The sequence below is a fragment of the Oryctolagus cuniculus genome, chromosome 1 (assembly GCF_964237555.1).
Source record: "Oryctolagus cuniculus chromosome 1, mOryCun1.1, whole genome shotgun sequence".
Taxonomy (NCBI): Eukaryota; Metazoa; Chordata; class Mammalia; order Lagomorpha; family Leporidae; genus Oryctolagus; species Oryctolagus cuniculus.
In genome coordinates this window covers 199,957,870-199,977,004 of record NC_091432.1, presented here as the reverse complement: position 1 = coordinate 199,977,004, position 19,135 = coordinate 199,957,870, and the positions used below count along the sequence as shown (strand labels likewise).

The window sequence follows — 19,135 nt, the reverse complement described above, 5'->3', positions numbered from 1 at the left end:
TGAGAAGGCTTGGATTCGGTTTGCCTGATAGGTCTTGTAAGTCCCCTGCAGGCAGAGCAGAGCATGCGCTGCAGGGCACCGAACACAGGCACGCATCAGCGCCTAAAAACCTCCTCACAACATGGCGAAGAGAGGACCCGGATTCGGTTTTCCTGATTGATAGGACTTGTAAGAGCCTGTGGCAACTCTAGCAAGTAGAGCAGAGTGTGTGCCGCGGGACACCGAAGACAGGCGCGTATCAACGCCAAAAATAAAAAGAAAGGGGGATCTGTGGGGAGCAAACCGGACTAGACTGTTACTGGAATTAAGACTTATTCTATGCATCTGCTCTCCCACAATATGGCGCTGGGAGAGAAGTAAACAGCTTCCGCACAGCTGCCTCCAGTTCAACTGATAAACTGTAGGACTTGCTCCTGATTGGAGGAGAGCAGCGTACTCGGCGTGTGGGCAGCCGAGTTGGGATTGGCGGAGGAGGACTATAAAGGAGGAGAGAGACGGCATGCACCAGGAACATCTATGGGGAACATCTAGCTGAAGGAACACCTGTGCAGCCCCCGAGACGAGCCGGCCGGCGGTGTGCCGCTCCCCTGCGGAAGTGGGGAATGTGGCCAGGGGGAACTGCCCTTCCACGGAGGTGGAAGGGATAGTAGCCAACCCGGGAAGAACCAGCAGCAAACCCGGGGAGGGCCGAGCAGACAGAAAGAACAGCGCAGGGTCCTGTGTCGTTCCCCCACGAAGACGGGGAGCGACACTGAGGGATACCAAATATAAAATAAAACAACAACTCCTGAAAGAAAAGTGTCAGGGGACTCAGGATGAATGAGAGACCAGGCAAACAGAACAGGATCTTGCCAGGTTCCACCGGTAAAAAAAGAGAGCACTTTTTGTTCTCCCAGCTTTGGCATATTTTTAAAAATTCTTGTTCCTCTAATGCAAGTCAATAATGGGAATCTGGAAAACCGCCATTAAGGATTGAATAAAATTGAAAACTTAATCAGTGATCCAAGACATTTAGTCTGACTCTTCTGATGATGGAGACTAAGTTGATTCCTAGTCTTATCAATTCAGCTAACGTTATTACACAAAGTTGCTATATAATTAAGATTTGACACAAAAGCACTTAATAAGTGTTAGCTGAAACGATATGAACTACAGAAGACTTCTAAAATTCACAAAATAATAAATACAACACGAATGTGAAATTCAGGATAACAATTTGTGTTGAAAGACTCCTTTAGTACCTATTCTTATAATCAGAAAATAAACCTGAAATACACAATACATATTTGGAAATACACAATTACAACACAAAGCATATAATGCAATAAAAGTCTAATACCTCACTAATACTGTATAGGAAAAGAAGAAAGGTTCAAGGCAGGAGAAGGAATTGGACTTGAATTTACAAAACTACCAGAGGGTCAAAAGGAGACTAGAAGAGTAGAAGGCAATGCAGAGTACCAAGTTTTGTCATTTTAAGTGTGGGCTCTGGAGCAAGACTGTTAGAAGAATTCAAATCCTGAGTCTCCCACATAGTACTGATTCATTGGGTCATTGTGAAGATTAAATCAGTTAAGACATGTACAGCACTATTTGCTGTTAGTATCATAACTGTATTCCTACCTGCCTGGTAAACTACTGTTAGTGCGAATCTTACACAATTACTATATTTTTGTAGCTCAAATATTTTCTTTTTTTTTCTTTTTTATTTTTTGACAGGCAGAGTGGACAGTGAGAGAGAGAGACAGAGAGAAAGGTCTTCCTTGGCCATTGGTTCACCCTCCAGTGGCCGCCACGGCTGGCGCGCTGCAGCCGGCGCACCGCGCTGATCCGAAGGCAGGAGCCAGGTGCTTCTCCTGGTCTCCCATGGGGTGCAGGGCCCAAGCACTTGGGCCATCCTCCACTGCCTTCCTGGGCCACAGCAGAGAGCTGGCCTGGAAGAGGGGCAACCGGGACAGAATCTGGCGCCCCGACCGGGACTAGAACTCGGTGTGCCAGCGCCACAAGGCGGAGGATTAGCCCAGTGAGCCCCGGCGCCAGCTGGTCAAATACTTTCAACATCAACACTTTTCAAATGAATATTAAAGAAACGAGAGGGAGAAATATGTTGCTAAGAATGCTTACGGGCCGGTGCAGCGGCTCAGTTGGCTAATCCTCCACCTGCAGCACCGGCACCCAGGGTTCTTGTCCCATTTGGGGCCCCGGATTCTGTCCAGGTTGCTCCTCTTCCAGTCCAGCTCTCTGCTGTGGCCTGGGAAGGCTGTGGAGGATGGCCCAGGTCCTTGGGCCCTGCACCCGCATGGGAGACCAGGAGGAAGCACCTGGCTCCTGGCTTCAGATTGGCACAGCGCGCCAGCCATGGCGGCCATTTGGGGGTGAACCAATGGATAGGAAGACCTTTCTCTCTAAATTTGCCTGTCCCAAAAACAAACAAACAAACAAAAAAAACATGCTTACGGACTCTAAGCCCCTAAAAAGCTACAGTCGGGTCAGCATTGTGGTACACCGGGTTAAGCCATCGCCTGCTTCACCTGCATCCCATATGTGCTCCAGTTCAAGTCCCAAGAAAAGATGAAGGAGATGTTTAAAATCAATCAGTTCAATTTAATGGCAAGTGAGATGATTGCACTCAACAGATCTTTACCAGATGTTAGGCTAGAAGGGTGTAAAACAAAGGTGTATCCAGATAATCTTCCTACAACAAGTGTGGTGATTGTTTTCCACAATGAGGCTTGGAGCACACTTCTACGAACTGTTCATAGTGTCATTAATCGCTCACCAAGACACATGATAGAAGAAATTGTTCTAGTAGATGATGCCAGTTAAAGAGATTTTGTGAAAAGACCCCTAGAGAGTTATGTGAAAAAATTAAAAGTCCCAGTTCATGTAATTCGAATGGAACAACGTTCTGGACTGATCAGAGCTAGGTTAAAAGGAGCTGCTGTGTCAAAAGGCCAAGTGATCACCTTTTTGGATGCTCATTGTGAGTGCACAGTGGGGTGGCTGGAGCCTCTCTTAGCCAGGATCAAACATGACAGGAGAACAGTAGTCTGCCCTATCATTGATGTTATCAGCGATGATACTTTTGAATACATGGCAGGCTCTGATATGACCTATGGTGGGTTCAACTGGAAGCTCAATTTCCGCTGGTATCCTGTTCCCCAAAGAGAAATGGATAGAAGGAAAGGTGATCGAACTCTTCCTGTCAGAACACCTACAATGGCAGGAGGCCTTTTTTCAATAGACAGAGATTACTTTCAGGAAATTGGCACATATGATGCTGGAATGGATATTTGGGGAGGAGAAAGCCTAGAAATTTCCTTTAGGATTTGGCAGTGTGGAGGAACTTTGGAAATTGTTACATGCTCACATGTTGGACATGTGTTTCAGAAAGCTACACCTTACACGTTTCCAGGAGGCACGGGGCAGATTATCAATAAAAATAACAGACGACTTGCAGAAGTGTGGATGGATGAATTCAAGAATTTTTTCTATATAATCTCTCCAGGTGTTACAAAGGTAGATTATGGAGATATATCATCGAGACTTGGTCTGAGACACAAGCTACAGTGCAAACCTTTCTCTTGGTACCTAGAGAATATTTATCCTGATTCTCAAATTCCATGTCACTATTTCTCATTGGGAGAGATTCGAAATGTAGAAACAAATCAGTGTCTTGATAACATGGCCAGAAAAGAGAATGAAAAAGTTGGAATTTTTAATTGTCATGGTATGGGAGGTAATCAGGTTTTCTCGTATACTGCCAACAAAGAAATTAGAACAGATGACCTTTGCTTGGATGTTTCCAAACTTCATGGCCCAGTCACGATGCTCAAATGCCACCACCTAAAAGGCACCCAGCTCTGGGAGTATGACCCAGTGAAGTTAACCTTACGGCATGTGAACAGTAATCAGTGCCTGGACAAAGCCACCGAAGAGGATAGCCAGGTGCCCAGCATTAGAGACTGCAGTGGAAGCCGGTCACAGCAGTGGCTTCTTCGAAACGTCACACTTCCAGAAATATTCTGAGACCAAATTTACAAAAAAAGAAAAAATAATGAGACTGGGCTACCTCAGCATACATTTCTGCCACACTCTTCAAGTAGCAAAAAAAAAAAAAAAAAAAAAAAGGAAAAGTGCTTTCCTCTTCTGCAGGATGTAAGGTTTACCAGCCATTAAAACTTAGACTCTTCTAGCTTTTCACTAGCTGTGAACCAGCCTTCCTGTCCAAGGACGTGAAACTGCATAGTAGTGAGACTGTGCACACTGATGTTTACAAGGGTGAAAGAATCTTTCGTCAAGAGTCATGGTAAATATTCAGACAGTGAAACAGGCAACAAAATGCTTTCCGGAGAGCTACACCTTTTATGGTTTGCTTGCACAACTGTAATTTCTACTGACCATGCTGTCACATTGAAGAGATTTCCAAGATTTTTTTTCCTGATTAGAACTGGTAGCCAGTATATTAAATATTGATATAAAAATAAATGAAAATGAACTGGAAAAAAAAAAGAAATCTAAAAAAATGATGGCATAATTTCAAGATACTCTGATTTTCTACAAAGTTGTCTACACTTACCTTTTAAATTACTTTCATCCCTAATGGTTTTAAAAAGACACATGAAAACATAGAAGCAGAGGCAACCATAGTGGTACAGCGGGTTAAGCCATTATTTGGGATGCCTGAGACCTGTATCAGAGCACTGGTTCATGTCAGGGCTACTCCATTTCCACCCCAGCTTCCTGCTAAGGCAGCTGATGATGGCCCAAATAATTGACTCTCTGTCACCCATGCAAGAGACATGGATGAAGTTCTGGGTTCTTGGTTTTGGCTTCGCTCAGTCCTGGCTATTGTGGGCATTTGGGGAGTGAACCATGGATGGAAGATCCTTCTTTCTGCCTCTCACTCTCTGTCACTCTGCCTTTTAAATTTTAAATCTTTAAAACACACACACACAAAGCAAAATTATTCGTAAGAATATACCTGTATCATTAATAAAAAAAAAAAAAAAAAACAGTGCTACTGAGATTTTATAAGACATAGCTGTAACTTTTTAAGGCTGGCAAATTTCCTTCCAGCCCATTTCCCTATCCACAGTTTCAGTGCTTTAGCATCAGACCAAAGCCTAATACCAAAAAATAAAAAATAAAAAAATAAAAAAGACCAGTACTTCTGGCAATAATCTCTCTAAAAATCAACAAATTATATATTTTTACCTCATTTTAACTGTTATAATTCACATAAAATTTAAAAAACCTTTGTTGAAGTGCAAATTTGAGTGGTTTTTAGTATATCCACAAGTTGTACAACTATGACTACTATTTAAATATTTTTAAAAAATATTTATTTGATAGGTGGAGTTATGGAAAGAGAGAAGAAGAGATGGAGAGAGAGATCTTCTATCCACTGGTTCACTCCCCCAATGACTGCAACATCTGGAGCTGGGCCAGTCCATAGCCAGGAGCCAGGAGTTTAATCGTGGTGTCCCACGTGGTACAAGGGCCAAGCACAAGTGGGCCCCTGCAAGCCACAGAAGAGACCTGGATGGAATTCTGGGTTCCTAGCTTCAGCATGGCCCAGTCCTGGCTGTTGTGGCCACCTGGGGAGTGAACCAGAGGATCAAAGATCTCTTATGGGTGATTAATCTCTTCCTTTTTCTCTCACTCTGCCTTTCAAATAAAATAAATCCTAAAAAAAAAAAAATAAGCACACCATCTTAAAGTTTTTTTAAAGACTATTTTTTTAGGGACCAGTGGTGTGGCGTAGCAGGTAAAGCCACTGCCTGCAGTGCCGGCATCCCATATGGATGCTGGTTCGAGTTCCGGCTGTTCCACTTTCAGTTCAGCTCTCTGCTATGGCCTGGTAAAGCAGTACAAGATGGCCCAAATACTTGGGCCCCTGCACCCCCGTGGGAGACTTGGAAGAAGCTCCTGGCTTCGGATTGGTGCAGCCCCGGCTGTTGTGACCGACTGAGGAGTGAACCAGCGGATGGAAGATCCCTCCCTCCCTCCCTCCCTCCCTCCCTCTCCACCCTCCCTCTGACTCTCCTCTCTGTGTAACTCTTTCAAACAAATAAATCTTTAAAAACAAAAAAAATATTTTTTTAGATTGCAGAACTATATCAATTTTCAAAAAATAACTACAGTGAGGATGGCACTGTGGCACAGCAGGTTAAGCCACTGTTTGGGATATTGTCATCCGTATCTAAGAGTTTGAATCCAAGCTACTCCACTTCTGATCCAACTCCCTGCTAACGTGACTGAGAAGGCAGCAGATGATGGTCCAAGTGCTTGGGCTCCTCCCCTCACATGGGAGACCTGGATGGAGTTTCACGCTCCTGGCTTCAAGATGGCCCAGCCCTAGTTGTTGCAGCATTTGGGGAGTGAACCAGGGAATCAAAGATCTCTTTTTCTCTCTAGAAGATCTCTCTCTGTCTCACCACCCAACTCCTACCTTTTAAATGAATAAATCTTTTAAAATAACTATATACTAAAAACTCAACTGTACTCCTAATTTAGCAGTGTTAGAATTTTTACATCTATTTTTCAAGTCACAGTTTTACATATTGTTTAGAAAAATCAAATAGCGAACATTCCCTTTCCCCCTCTAGAGGACATTTATACAAAAATTCAATACTTAAAAATCTATATTTAATAAGCTCCTAAAGGAAAGTTTTCACTTTAAAAAATAAAAGGACAAGTTAGTCTATAATTTTAACTATGTATTTAAATAATTAAATCTAATTTATTACATTTGTAGAATATAAAATACACTATAGGTATAGTTTTTAATTCAAATTCAATAAATACTTATTGAGTAGTCTCCTACATTCCTAACAGTACACTAAGCACAGGGAAAAAAATAACCATTGTGTTTTTTCCTATCTTTCTCCTTCCTTGTCCTTATAGTCTACACACATAATCACTTGATGAAAGATGCCAGCAGGGGACTACTATCCTCATTTAGTACACACCTGACTTAAATTTATACTCATGGGCTCTAAAGTCAGAATTCAAATAAATACCAACTATGAAAAAGAATGCACAGAATCTGTTTTTCTGTAGGACACTCATCACTGAGGGGTAAAATTTTTTTCGTATGCATCATGAAGGAAGATCCTTTTTCCATGTTGTTGGCAAAACTGTCAATCATCTTGATGAGCAGCAAATAAATGAATGCCCAATGATGGGATTCTGTATTATCCTTAAAAAAGAAATCCATCAACTAAACATCAACAGGTAAATGTTTATACTCGACAGCCATCAATTTCAACTATCCATGCAAAGAGACAGGTGAGCTGGACTGGTAAACCTCGAAATTAGAGAGGTATTAATCGTCTGCTTCCAGCCAATATAAACAGATGTTATTTTTAAACAGGCAAAATCATCTCTTCCACTAAAATTTATTTGCAGCAGATAATGTTCTGTTACATTTTTAATCAAGCAGATGAAGTTACATTTAAATTGAAAATCTGCTTCACTCAACTAATCAGGCAAGTAAAATTCAGAGATGATTGAATGGCATTACACAGCACACTATTACAGCAGGTAAATTGGGAAATTCACCTGTCACACCACACAGCGTATTGTTCAGCCACTGCATCTGTAACTTAGAAGCAAAGCACTAAGACAAAAAGGAAGAGGCATGTTAAACAGACTTATAAATCGATCATATTTTATGAAAACATTATTAAAGCTGCCAAATAAATAAATAATTTTTTTAAAGAAAAAAGGGGAAAAATACACTCCATCTCTCAGGGATTCAATGAAGATTTACATGGGTTATGCTTATTTGCTTCAGGTAAATAGCATGCCTAGTTATTTTGATGATCAAGATACAAACCAGGCTAAGAAAAAGCAGCCAACATTATAACATGACAAAAAGCAAAGAAACAATGACCACACAGTAACAAGAAACACAAGCAAGGGAAATAAACTTTAACAGGAAGAAGCAAAATTACCTTACACTGATTTGCAAATCAAAATGACTCCATCACCCATTGATACAAATCAATCTCACAGAGAATACCACACTTAAAAACATTAATTAGCCCTATATATATAAAAAGTCCATTTCATTTTAGTCATTTGCTTTTAATAACTGTTAACATTTCTAAAGTGCCTTCAAAATTTATTTTCATAAATATCAAAAAAAATTTAAAGGCTATTTCAGTTGCCTGCTTCAAAGGAAATCCAAAATTTACATTCACTGGTTAATATCTGTAAACTCAAAAACAATTATGTCACAATTGAACTTCCTATCAATACTTATAACATTAATTATGAATAATCCCAACATATACAAATGCCATGCTACATTTTTTATGGCCTAATTCTAATTGAGTTTCTCACAACAACCTTTGAAATACACAGGACTATGTGCCAAACACTGTGCCTTTAAAGATTTATGTATGTATCTGAAAGGCAGAGAGACAGAGAGGCAGAGGCAGAGACAGAGGTCCTGCAATTTTCTGGTTAACTCCCCAGATGGCTGCAATGGCCAGAGCCGCACTGATCCAAAGCCAGGAGCCAGGAGCCAGGAGCTTATTCCGGGTCTCCCATGTGGGTAAAGGGGCCCAAGGACTTGGACCATCTTCTACTGCTTTCCCAGGCCATAGCAGAGAGCTGGATTGGAAGTGGAGCAGCCGGGACTTGAACTGGCGCCCATACAGGATGCCGGTACTGCAGGCGGCAGCTTTACCCACTATACCACAGTGCCTGGCCCCACTGTGCCTTTTCTCTTTCCTCGTTTTGTTTTTTTTCCTATTTTTCTCCTTTCCTTCCTCCCTTTTCAGTTTTACCTTTCTTTTTCTTCCTTCCTTTTCCCCTTCCTTTTTTTTTTTTCTGGGCGGAGTGGAGTGGGACAGCAAGGAGGAAGGGAGCGAGTACCTTGTGGGAAGGACTGGAATATAACTATGTAAAATGTAAAGATAAACAAAGTTGCTGTTCTATTCTTAATAGAACATGGAGTGAATCTCCCATGATTTTCCATTAGGAATGACAATTTGGATACAAATAGCCATAACCTGTGGTAGGTTTATTAAATAAAGCTAGCTAAAAATCCTATATCCATCAGCACGGTGTCTTAACTATAAAGGGACTATTTTCAGCAAATTACTGGTTAGGCTTAGAGTTAGAACAGTCATAGGTTTACAGAAAAAAATTGTGAATATAGTACAACATTTCAACAGCTGTTGTCTTTAGGTGTGGCTCAACAGGGCAGAAGGAAACAAGAAATAATCCAGGTCTGCTTTCAAGATTGTGCAATGATTAGTTTTATTGTCACTACTGCAGTGATTATTCCAAATCTGTAGGTTTTCTGACCTGGTTTCTTGCTCTCAAAGTTCTCAACTTTAGGTGACCATTAAGATCACAGATAAAAGTACTGTTGCTTAGGCACCAATTCAATCAGAATTCCTGGGGTAGAATTTGGGCATTAAAAAGATTTATTTATTTATTTATTTGGAAGCGATAGTGACATAAAGAGAGAGAGAAACGAAAAGAGATCTTGTGTCTACTGGGTCACTCTCCAAATGGCTAAGGCTGGGCCAGGCCAGAGCCAGCAGCTTCATCTGGGTCTCCCACATGGGTGGCATGGACCCAGGTACTTAGGCCATCTTCCACTGCTTTCCCTGGCACATCAGCAGGGAGTTGGATCAGAAGTGGAATAGCTGAGGATCAAACTGGTACTGCAGGAGTCATAAGCTGTAGTTTAACCCACTGTGCCACAGAAGTGGCCCCAACACTGACAATTAAAAAAATAATAATCCAAGTTATCCTAAATAGAGCCTGGATGGAGGAACACCAAAGTCTTTCCTCTTTATCAATCACTGCACTATAGGCTGGTTTTCTTTCCACTTCAAGCATTCATCGCCATGCTATACTGTGTGAGGCTTATATTGCCTGTCTTTTCAGTTCTTCCTCTCAACAGCTTTGACTTAAGTGAACTCTATGTGACCTAAATAGCAGAGACATTGCAATGCTATTTACACTGGTAGAGTAATCATAATCAAAGGCTAAAGGCAACTACTGACATTTACATGCATTACTGAAGAAGAAATGTACATACCTTCCAGGTGAAGACCACAGAAACCTACCACAAACAGTGATGGAATGTTCTTTAAAACCTGGGGCTCATTTTTGTACTGAGCAACAATCTATGAGATGGCTAAGTACCCAGGCTAACTTTAATAAAAATGTAATTAATCCATAAAGCTAAAGAAATATTTGAAGCATATGAAATTTCTATATTCAATCATTTTATCAATTTCGGTATGTTCAACCTAATATTTTACATTTTCAATAAAAGAGAATATTTAAACAGAACTAGGAAATTATTTTTGAAAATTTGTTTAGTCTTAAATACTAGTACCTGAGGGAAAGATTGGCCAGATCATATTTTCTGCAGGACAGACAATAATGAAAAGAACAAATCAGTTTTATGGGCAATGGGGATGCAAGTTCTAAAATGGAGAAAAGAACGTCTAGCAGAGAGGACGAACTAGCAGAGGTAGCATCAGTTAGAATCAAAGAAAATAAATGAAAGCTCAAGCAACCACAATAGAAAAATGAAAAAGAGTCCTTAGTTTGGAGATGTGATTCCGAGTAAGATTTTTGCTTATACACATGTGTTTTACAATTTTAAGAAGAGAATCTAAGAGCTTTAAGGAATGAGAGGAGTTATATATGTTCTCAGTAGGATGATGAGATGGACAGGCTGGATTAGGCACCTAGACTATATCCAGTAAATCACAGCATCGGGTATTCTTACAGCTACTATCTGAACTTTCATAAAGCACCTGCCAAATAGAACACTAAGGGAAAAGTGACTTACTGTCCTGTATAGTGAATATACCAAACCCTTCAACAGTGCCCTGAAGCAGTAGTTAAAGAAGAACATACCCTCACACTCTTTTTTGCCTGAAGGATACCATCAGCTCCTAGAAGTGACATTAAGAACCAAGGTAGGGGACGGCACTGTGGCACAGTGGGTTAAAACCCCAGCCTACTACACCAGCATCCCATACGGGTGACGGTTCGAGTCATGGCTGCTCCTCTTCTGACCCAACTTTCTGTTAAAGCCTGGGAAAGCAGCAGAAGATGGCCCAAGTCCTTGGGCCCCTGCACCTGTGTGGGAGACCTGGAAGAAGCTCCTGGGTTTGGATCAGCTCAGCTCTGGCTGTTGTGGTCATTTGGAGAGTGAACCAGCGAATGGAAGACCTCTCTCTCTCTCTGGCTCTACCTCTTTCTCTATAATTTTGTCTTTCAAAGAAATAAAATAATTCTTAAACAAACAAACAAAATAAATCAAGATAAATATAAATATCCTTCAACATAACTAGTCATAAACATTTACTATTTAAATTATCAGCTATGAGGCACTTCTCTATTTCTTATACATTTCTTAAGATAATAGTGTTTCAGATTCTGCTTTTCTACCTTATATAACCATTTTTCAATATTAACAAAACACCATATAAACATTTCTGATGACCTACACAGTATTCCACAATGTGGCTGTAAAAAGCACCCTTAATTACTCCTTTTTTTAAAGCTCATTTTATTTGACCAGTAAAGCACAAAGCAGAAGATAGGGACAGAGAGAGATCGATTCATCTGCTGGTTGCCCCCCAAAAGGCCCACAACAGCTGAGGCGGGGTCATGCCAAAGCCAGGATCCAAGAATTTTCCTGGCTTTCCCCCATAGGGGGCAAGGGCGCAAGGGCGCAAGGAGCCATCATCTGCCTCCTCCCTGGATACGCATTAGCAGGAAGCTGGATGGAAAGTGGAAGCAGTTATTCCAATATGAGATGTGACCCATGTGGGAGATCCGGATTGAGCTCTGAGTTTCTGGGAAGAGCTGGGCCTAACTTGGGTTACTGAGGGCATCTGGGGAGTAAACCACTGGATGGAAGATCTTTGTTTGTGCTTCAAATAAAATGAAAATTAAAAACCTACTGCATTGCAACAGCCACCCCTAATCATTCCATTTTTGCTGGATGGTCATGTTGTTTTTTAAAACACGATAAACATGTTTACATTCATACAGTATTGATGGAGATATAAAATGGAACAGCTACCCTAGAAAAGTTTAGTAGTTTATTTAAAAAAAATGTGCAACTACCATATGCCCCAGCTACTGGAAAAAATTTATTCCACAAAAATAAAAACTTAACATTGACAGAAATCTGTACATGAGGGGCCAGTGCTGTAGTGTAGTGGGTAAAGCAGCCACCTGCAGTGCCAGCATCCCATATGGGTGCCAATTTGAGTCCTGCCTACACTTCCAATCCAGCTCCCTGCTACGGTCTGAGAAAGCAGTGGAAGATGAACCAAGTCCTTGGGCCCCTGTACCCGCATGGGAGACCCAGAGGAAGCTCCTGGCTCTGGATCGGCGCAGCTCCAGCCATTGCAGCCATCTGGGAAGTGAACCAATGGATGGAAGACCTCTCTCTGTCTCTCTCTGCCTCTGCCTCTCTGTGACTCTGCCTTAAAAAGAAAATAAATAAATCTTAAAAGTAGTAGTAGTAGTAGTAGTAGTAGGGTCTCTGCCTCCACATGGGAGACCTTGAAAAAAAAATCTGCATGAATATTTATAGCAGCTTCATTCATATTAGCCAAAAACTGGAAACAATCCAGCAGTCCTTCAATGGGTGAACGGTTAAACTGTGTCCACCCATATCATGGGATATAACTCATCAGTAAAAAGTAACAAACTAATAATACACACAACTTGGATGACCATCTAGGAATGGTAAAAGTCAATGCTAAAAGGTTATACACAGTATGATTCTACTTATATAATCTCCTTAAAATGATGGAAATGGAAAGAGCTTTGTGGTTGCCTGGGATCACAAATGAGAGGGGAGATGGGGACTATGAAAGGCCAACATTGGGAGAGATCCATGCCAGACCTGGGCTGTGTCTTGATTTAATCAATATCAGTATTCTTGTTGTGAGACCATATTATATTTTTTTAAGCAATTACTATTGGGGGAAACTGGGTAAAGAGCACAGTGGATCTCTGGATTATTTCTTAAAACTGCATGTGAGGGGAACTGCCACTGTAGCATGGCAGGTAAAGCCACTGCCTACAACATGCACATTCCATATAGGTACCAGTTTGTACACCAGATACACCACTTACAATAAAGCACCTTGCTAATAACCTATGAAAAGTAGCTGGAAGACAATCCAAGCACTTGGGCTGCCTGCCACCATGTGCGATACAGAGATGAAGTTCCTTGCTCCTAGCTTCAGCCTGACCTAGCACTGGCTGTTGCAGCCATTTGGGGAGTATACCAAAGGATGGGAGATCTCTCTCTCTCTAACTCTTCAAATATATAAATATTTTTTAAAAACTGCATATAAATCTGTATTTGATTTTTCTGTATTTCAGATAATTTCCCTAGATTGCTGACCTCAAAAAAAATCAGCCATTCTGTAAATTTTCATCCTGAAAAAGTCATGCTTTTCAACATTTCTCCCAAGCATATATTATTCCATTATTATCTGGCCTTCAAAAATCTAATTCCAGCTTCCCTCTTTCCCTCTCTGTACTGCTTCCTAAAAGGAAGGTGCCTACTTCTGTGCCCCCATAACATTCTATACATCCTATGCTTATTAACCACAGTGCTTATTAATCAGTTTTACAACCATTACTGTACAGCATGATTAAAAATTCTCTGACAGAATAGGTGATATCTTTATTGGATACCTTCTTTGTCCTTTCCTGACAAACAGCAGCTTCAGAAACATTTACCAAAAAGATAAATATATGAATAAATACTAAAACATTCTCATCAATGAGTATTACGACAATTTTCCTGAGTGACTAGGGAAATGATGGTACCATTGACATACATAAAAATAATTGCACTTCAAGACTAGCCAGAGGAAAAACGGTAAGTCGACTAAAACATCCAAATGAGGTGATCCTAAAAAGACTCAATAATCACACCTGGTGTGATTTGGAATCCTCTGCATAGAGGCGATCCCTCAGACAGTGGAACAGGAAAGAGAAAAATAAAACAGTCAAAGCAACAGAATAGTTCATTCATAAAACAGGTGATGAGGATCACAGGTGGAAGAATTTACTCTGCACTGCAATCCCTTTCTGCTATTTAAACTATTTTATCACCTATATAATTTCCCTAAAAAATAAAAACAAAAATTTCATAAACCATACACAAAGCTGGGAAAGTTGGTATACCATACTCATAAAGGAATCAGCTACAAATCAACAACTCAATAAACAAATGGGCAGAAAATATTCATAAACATATGAAAAGATTTTCAATGTCTTACCCAATTAAAGAAATAAATGCAAATGAAAACTATAATGACATGTCATTTTCTTTTTAATAGATTTTTTTAATTTTAATTTTATTTGAAAGGCAGAGTTATAGAGAGAGGTAGAGACAGAGAGAGGGGTCTTTCATCCACTGGTTTACTCCCCAAATGGCCGCTACCAGGGTGAGCCAGGCCAAAGCCTGAAGCCAACAGCTTCTTCTGATCTCCCATGTGGGTAAAGAGGCCTAAGTATTTGGGCCACCCTCTGCTGCTTTTCCAGGTGCATTAGCAGGGAGTTGGATTGGAAGTGGAGTAGCCAGGACTTGAATCGGGATGCCAACACTGCAGGCCAGGAGACCAGGGCTTTAATCTGCTGCGCCATACTGACGACCCCCTTTTTTTCGTAGTAAGTTATCACAGCAACTGTAAACAAGAACGTGCTGGGGCCAGCAAAGTGGTATAGTGGATAAAGCCATGATGCCAACATCCCATTTGGCCACTCCACCTCCAGTCTAGCTCCCTGCTCATGGCCTGGGAAAAGCAGTGGAACATGGCCCAAGAGGTTGGGTCCCTGCTATGTGAGAGACCTGAATGAAGCTCCTGGCTTCAGCCTGGCCCAGCCCTGGCCGTTGCAGCCATTTGGGGAGTGAACCAGTAGGCGGAAGATTCCTCTTTCTCTTTCTCTCACTCTCTTCCTTCTCTCCGTGTATCTTTGCCTTTCAAATAAATAAATAAATCTTAGGAAAAAAAAAAAGAGAGCACTCCATATATTCTAAAGTAGTTTTTTACACTGAACAGTTGAAGAAAGTAAAGCTTAGAGATGTTATGACTTGCACAAGGAAATGCAGCCAGTATCTGAACCAAGTGTGATTCTAAACATCAAGTTTATTCCCACTACACAATGCAACAACGAAGGTTTTCTGTCTAGATGAATAAATATCATGACCACTAATGGGCTTATTAATTATTAAGTAAAGACAAGACCATTGGGAAGTTTATTCCCTAAGTTTAGAGTGGATCCAGGTTAGCTGTTGTTATTAAGAAGAGTTTGATATCTGTTTGAAGATTACAGGTGAGATACTTCAAAGACCAAAAAAGAAATTTTCGGGCTGGTGCCATGGCTCACTTGGTTAACCCTCTGCCTGTGGCGCTGGCATCCCATATGGGTACTGGGTTCCAGTCCCGGTTGCTCCTCTTCCAGTCCAGCTCTCTGCTGTGGCCCAGAAGGGCAGTGGAGGATGGCCCAAGTGCTTGGGTCCTGCATCCACATGGGAGACCAGGAAGAAGCACCTGGATCCTGGCTTCAGATCACCCCAGAGCCGGCTGTGGCGGCGATTTGGGGAGTGAACCAATGGAAGGAAGACCTTTCTTTCTATCTCTCTCTCAGTGTCTTTAACTCTACCTATCAAAAAAAAAAAAAAAAAAAAAAGAGAAAGAAATTTTCAATCTGATATATGTGGCTAAGTTAGATGTCTTTTAATGAACAAGAAAATCATGCTCTAAGAATATTGTTGCACTTGGCTACTTACAATAGATTTACTTCTAAAAAACAGTTATCTAGTAAAGTCTTATAGGCAATTAATTCCAAACATCAGAGATTTATTTATTTATTCAAAAAGCAGAGTTACAGAGAGATGGAAGGAGGGAGCGAGGGAGAGAAAGTCTTCCATCTGCTGGTTCACTCTCCAAATGGCGACAATGGCCAGAACTAGGCTGACCGGAAGCCAGGAGCCTCGCCCAGCTCTCCCACGAGGGCACAGGAGCCCAAAGACCTGGACCATCCTCTACTGCTTTCACAGGCCATAGCAAAGAGCTGGATCCGAAGTGGAGCAGCCGGGTCTCAAACGGGCGTCATGAGAGATGTCAGCACTGCAGGCAGCGGCTTTACCCGCTACACCACAGCACCGACTCCAGAGATATCTTTTTAAGAAGAATTTTATGGAAAATACCTTAGAAAATATTAATTTTGTATCACATTTTTCTATAAAGTGCCATAGTACTCACAAGACAAAACACTATTTAAATAGTAAATTACTGTAAACTGCATGTGTTTCTTCTTATTCTGCTTAATGGAAACTTTCATAATCATTCTGCAGAGTTTTGACAAGTTGAAAGAGAAGGTACTCAGAAAAAAATTTTTAGATCTTCAAAATGAACAATCAGTGAGTAGGCATTTAAACCAGTGGTTAAGATGTCTGCATTCTACATCAGAGTACCTGGTTCTGTTCCCAGCTGTGGCTCCTGACTCCGGTTCCTGCTCATGCAACACTGAGAGACAGCTGTGACAGCTCAAGTAATTGTGACCCTGTCAGCCACTTAGGAGACTTGGACTGTGTTCCAGCTCCTGGCTTCAGCCTCAAACTCTAGCAGTTAAGGGCATTTGGTCTGTCTCTCAAATAAAGAAAAAAATTTTTAAAAATGAACAGTGAAGTCTCAACTACAATAAAACTTATTATACCATTAAAATATACTGTTCATTCAAGTCATCGCTCATTAAAAAAAAAAAAAAAACTTCTATGAAAAGTAAAAATACTAGGGCCAGTGGCATGGCACAGCAGGTTCAGCCACCACCACTTGCAATGCAGCATTCCATATTGGAGTGCTGGTCTGAGTTCCGGCTGCTCTGCTTCCAATGCAGCATCCTACTAACATGTCTGAGAACATACCAAATCAGACCAAGTACTTGGGCCCCTGCAATCACATGGGAGACCAGGACAGAGTTCCTGGCTCCTGGCTTTGGCCAAGCCAAAATCTGTCCATTTGGGGAGTAAACCAGTGACAGATCAATATATATATCTCCATCTCTCTCTCCCCCTACTTCCTCCTATCCTCCTTTCTTCTCTGTCACTCTGCCTTTTAATAAATAAATCCATTTTAAAAAATTACAATACCAATGCCCTTAGTATTTCATGAACCACTAAAACACTCTCACTCTGTATTTTTAATTAAGAAAAAATACTTGGAAATAATTTATCTATGAATGTTCACAAATATTAGTATTATTGGCATAATTGTGTGATGGTATTTGAGAAAGGTTTCCAGCATAACTGGTTAAACTATTTTAAAAGTATGAACACTAAAAGAGCAACTCTTAGAAAATGTTAAATATAGTAAGTTTATATTTCTTTTCCCAACATTATGAAAATTTTCAATAATGTAGAAAATTACAAAGAATAGTACAATGAAGGAGGGAGAGAGGGAAACAGCCTGCGGCAAGCAATGATGTGAGCCCCAGTTCAAAAGGGAAGGCTCAAAACCAACAAGATTCAATGTCCAAGGGCAACAGAAGGCTGCTCCAGGCCCAGAAGAGAAAGTTAATTTTACCCTTCCCCCATCTTTTTGTTCTATTCAGTCCCTCAGGAGATGGGAGGATGTCCATCCACATAGATGACTGTGATCTCTGCAGAGTCTACAAATTCAAATGCTAATGTATTCTGGAAACACTCCTAGCCACATCCTGAAATACAGTAGACCTCCATCATTTTATCCCTTAGCCCAGTCAAGTTGACAACATAAAATTAAGCATCACAATAGTCTTTTATTTCCTTAATAAACAAATTAGTTCTTTATTCATCAAGTGCCCAACATTGCAAATGTATACCCTAAGCAGACACAGAAACATGAGTGCGTAACAGACTGCTTACTAATACACTCTCATCATTAAATATGGCAAGAAGTTAGCAGGGCACCAAGGCATGACAAGACAAACTGAAGGATCAGGAGCCACAGTGACTTTTGCTCCAGACCCCACTCCTTCAAAATTTCTCAAGATAAAGATATCTCTAACTGAAATCAATGAGAAATAACTTTCAGAATTTAGAAATTTTCTTTACAATTTATTGTGCCCAAAGACTGCAGGTATATACACAAAATAAAAACCCCATGTTATAAAAGTCACCTTAAAATCGCAAATTTATATTAAAGAATTTCAGAAAGCTCTTAAATTGTAAAATCAGCAATGTTGGATTACCAGGGGAATCAGAGTTAAGATTCAAGCATCCATAGGGAAATTCCCACCGGAGCTACATCCAGCTACACCAACAGAGGAGCTGACAGACATCTGTTGGCAAAAGACGTACGAATCTCAAAAATCTTCCAAACACCTGTCAAGATGACCACTGACCCCTAGCAGGTAGGTCTCCTAGTAAGGTCCCATTCTCATAGCAAAAAAAAATTGTGGGTTTTTGGGAAAAGCTTTTGCCAGAGTACCAGAATTGTGGCCAAAAAATAGTTGACATCAATGGACTGCTTTGCTTGAGTTGATATAAATCTCAAAAAAGAATGTAAGAAGAGTACATCCTAGTAGACCCAGAAACATTTAAATATACTCCAAGCAGTATCCTGACTGACGTGGAACATGTAGGGAGTCAGTGAGGGACAAGGAGCTAAGGATTGCCAACACCCATGCCATGCACACTACCTGAATCCTATCACATTCCATACAGAGTAAACATGGCTGAAGATTAGACACAGCCACTCATCATGACACTAAGTCTCATTTTCCATTAGATACCATGTACCATGCCACCTTCTTTGAGAATACCATGTATGCTGCAGCCTCACCCCTCATCCCAAAAAAAGGACGACCCTATTCTAGGTTGGAGGAATTCACTCTCTTAAGGTTGCACCCCACCAAACCCCACCACATGCCTGAGTGTAACCTATTCCTTCGCCTTACAATAAATCCTACTTTTCTGTTTATCTCTATCGATCTCATGTTTGTATCCCTACATGCAGGAAAATAAGAACCTGGCAAAGTCTAGCTGGGGCTCTCAATTCTCACAAAATAATTCAGGGGTCTGAATTTAATAGTTCAAAAATCTGCTACATAAACTGCACAAGAT

General features: G+C 40.8%; 1 protein-coding gene and 1 pseudogene across 6 annotated transcripts in view; one reads left to right on the top strand and one right to left on the bottom strand.

Moving 5' to 3' along the window:
* ZCCHC7 (zinc finger CCHC-type containing 7) overlaps positions 1–19,135 on the bottom strand; it is a 273,573-nt gene that overhangs the window by 198,144 nt on the left and 56,294 nt on the right. The gene's annotated exons all lie outside the window — the stretch shown is intronic.
* Positions 2,896–5,068, top strand: LOC138844740 (polypeptide N-acetylgalactosaminyltransferase 1 pseudogene; annotated as a pseudogene).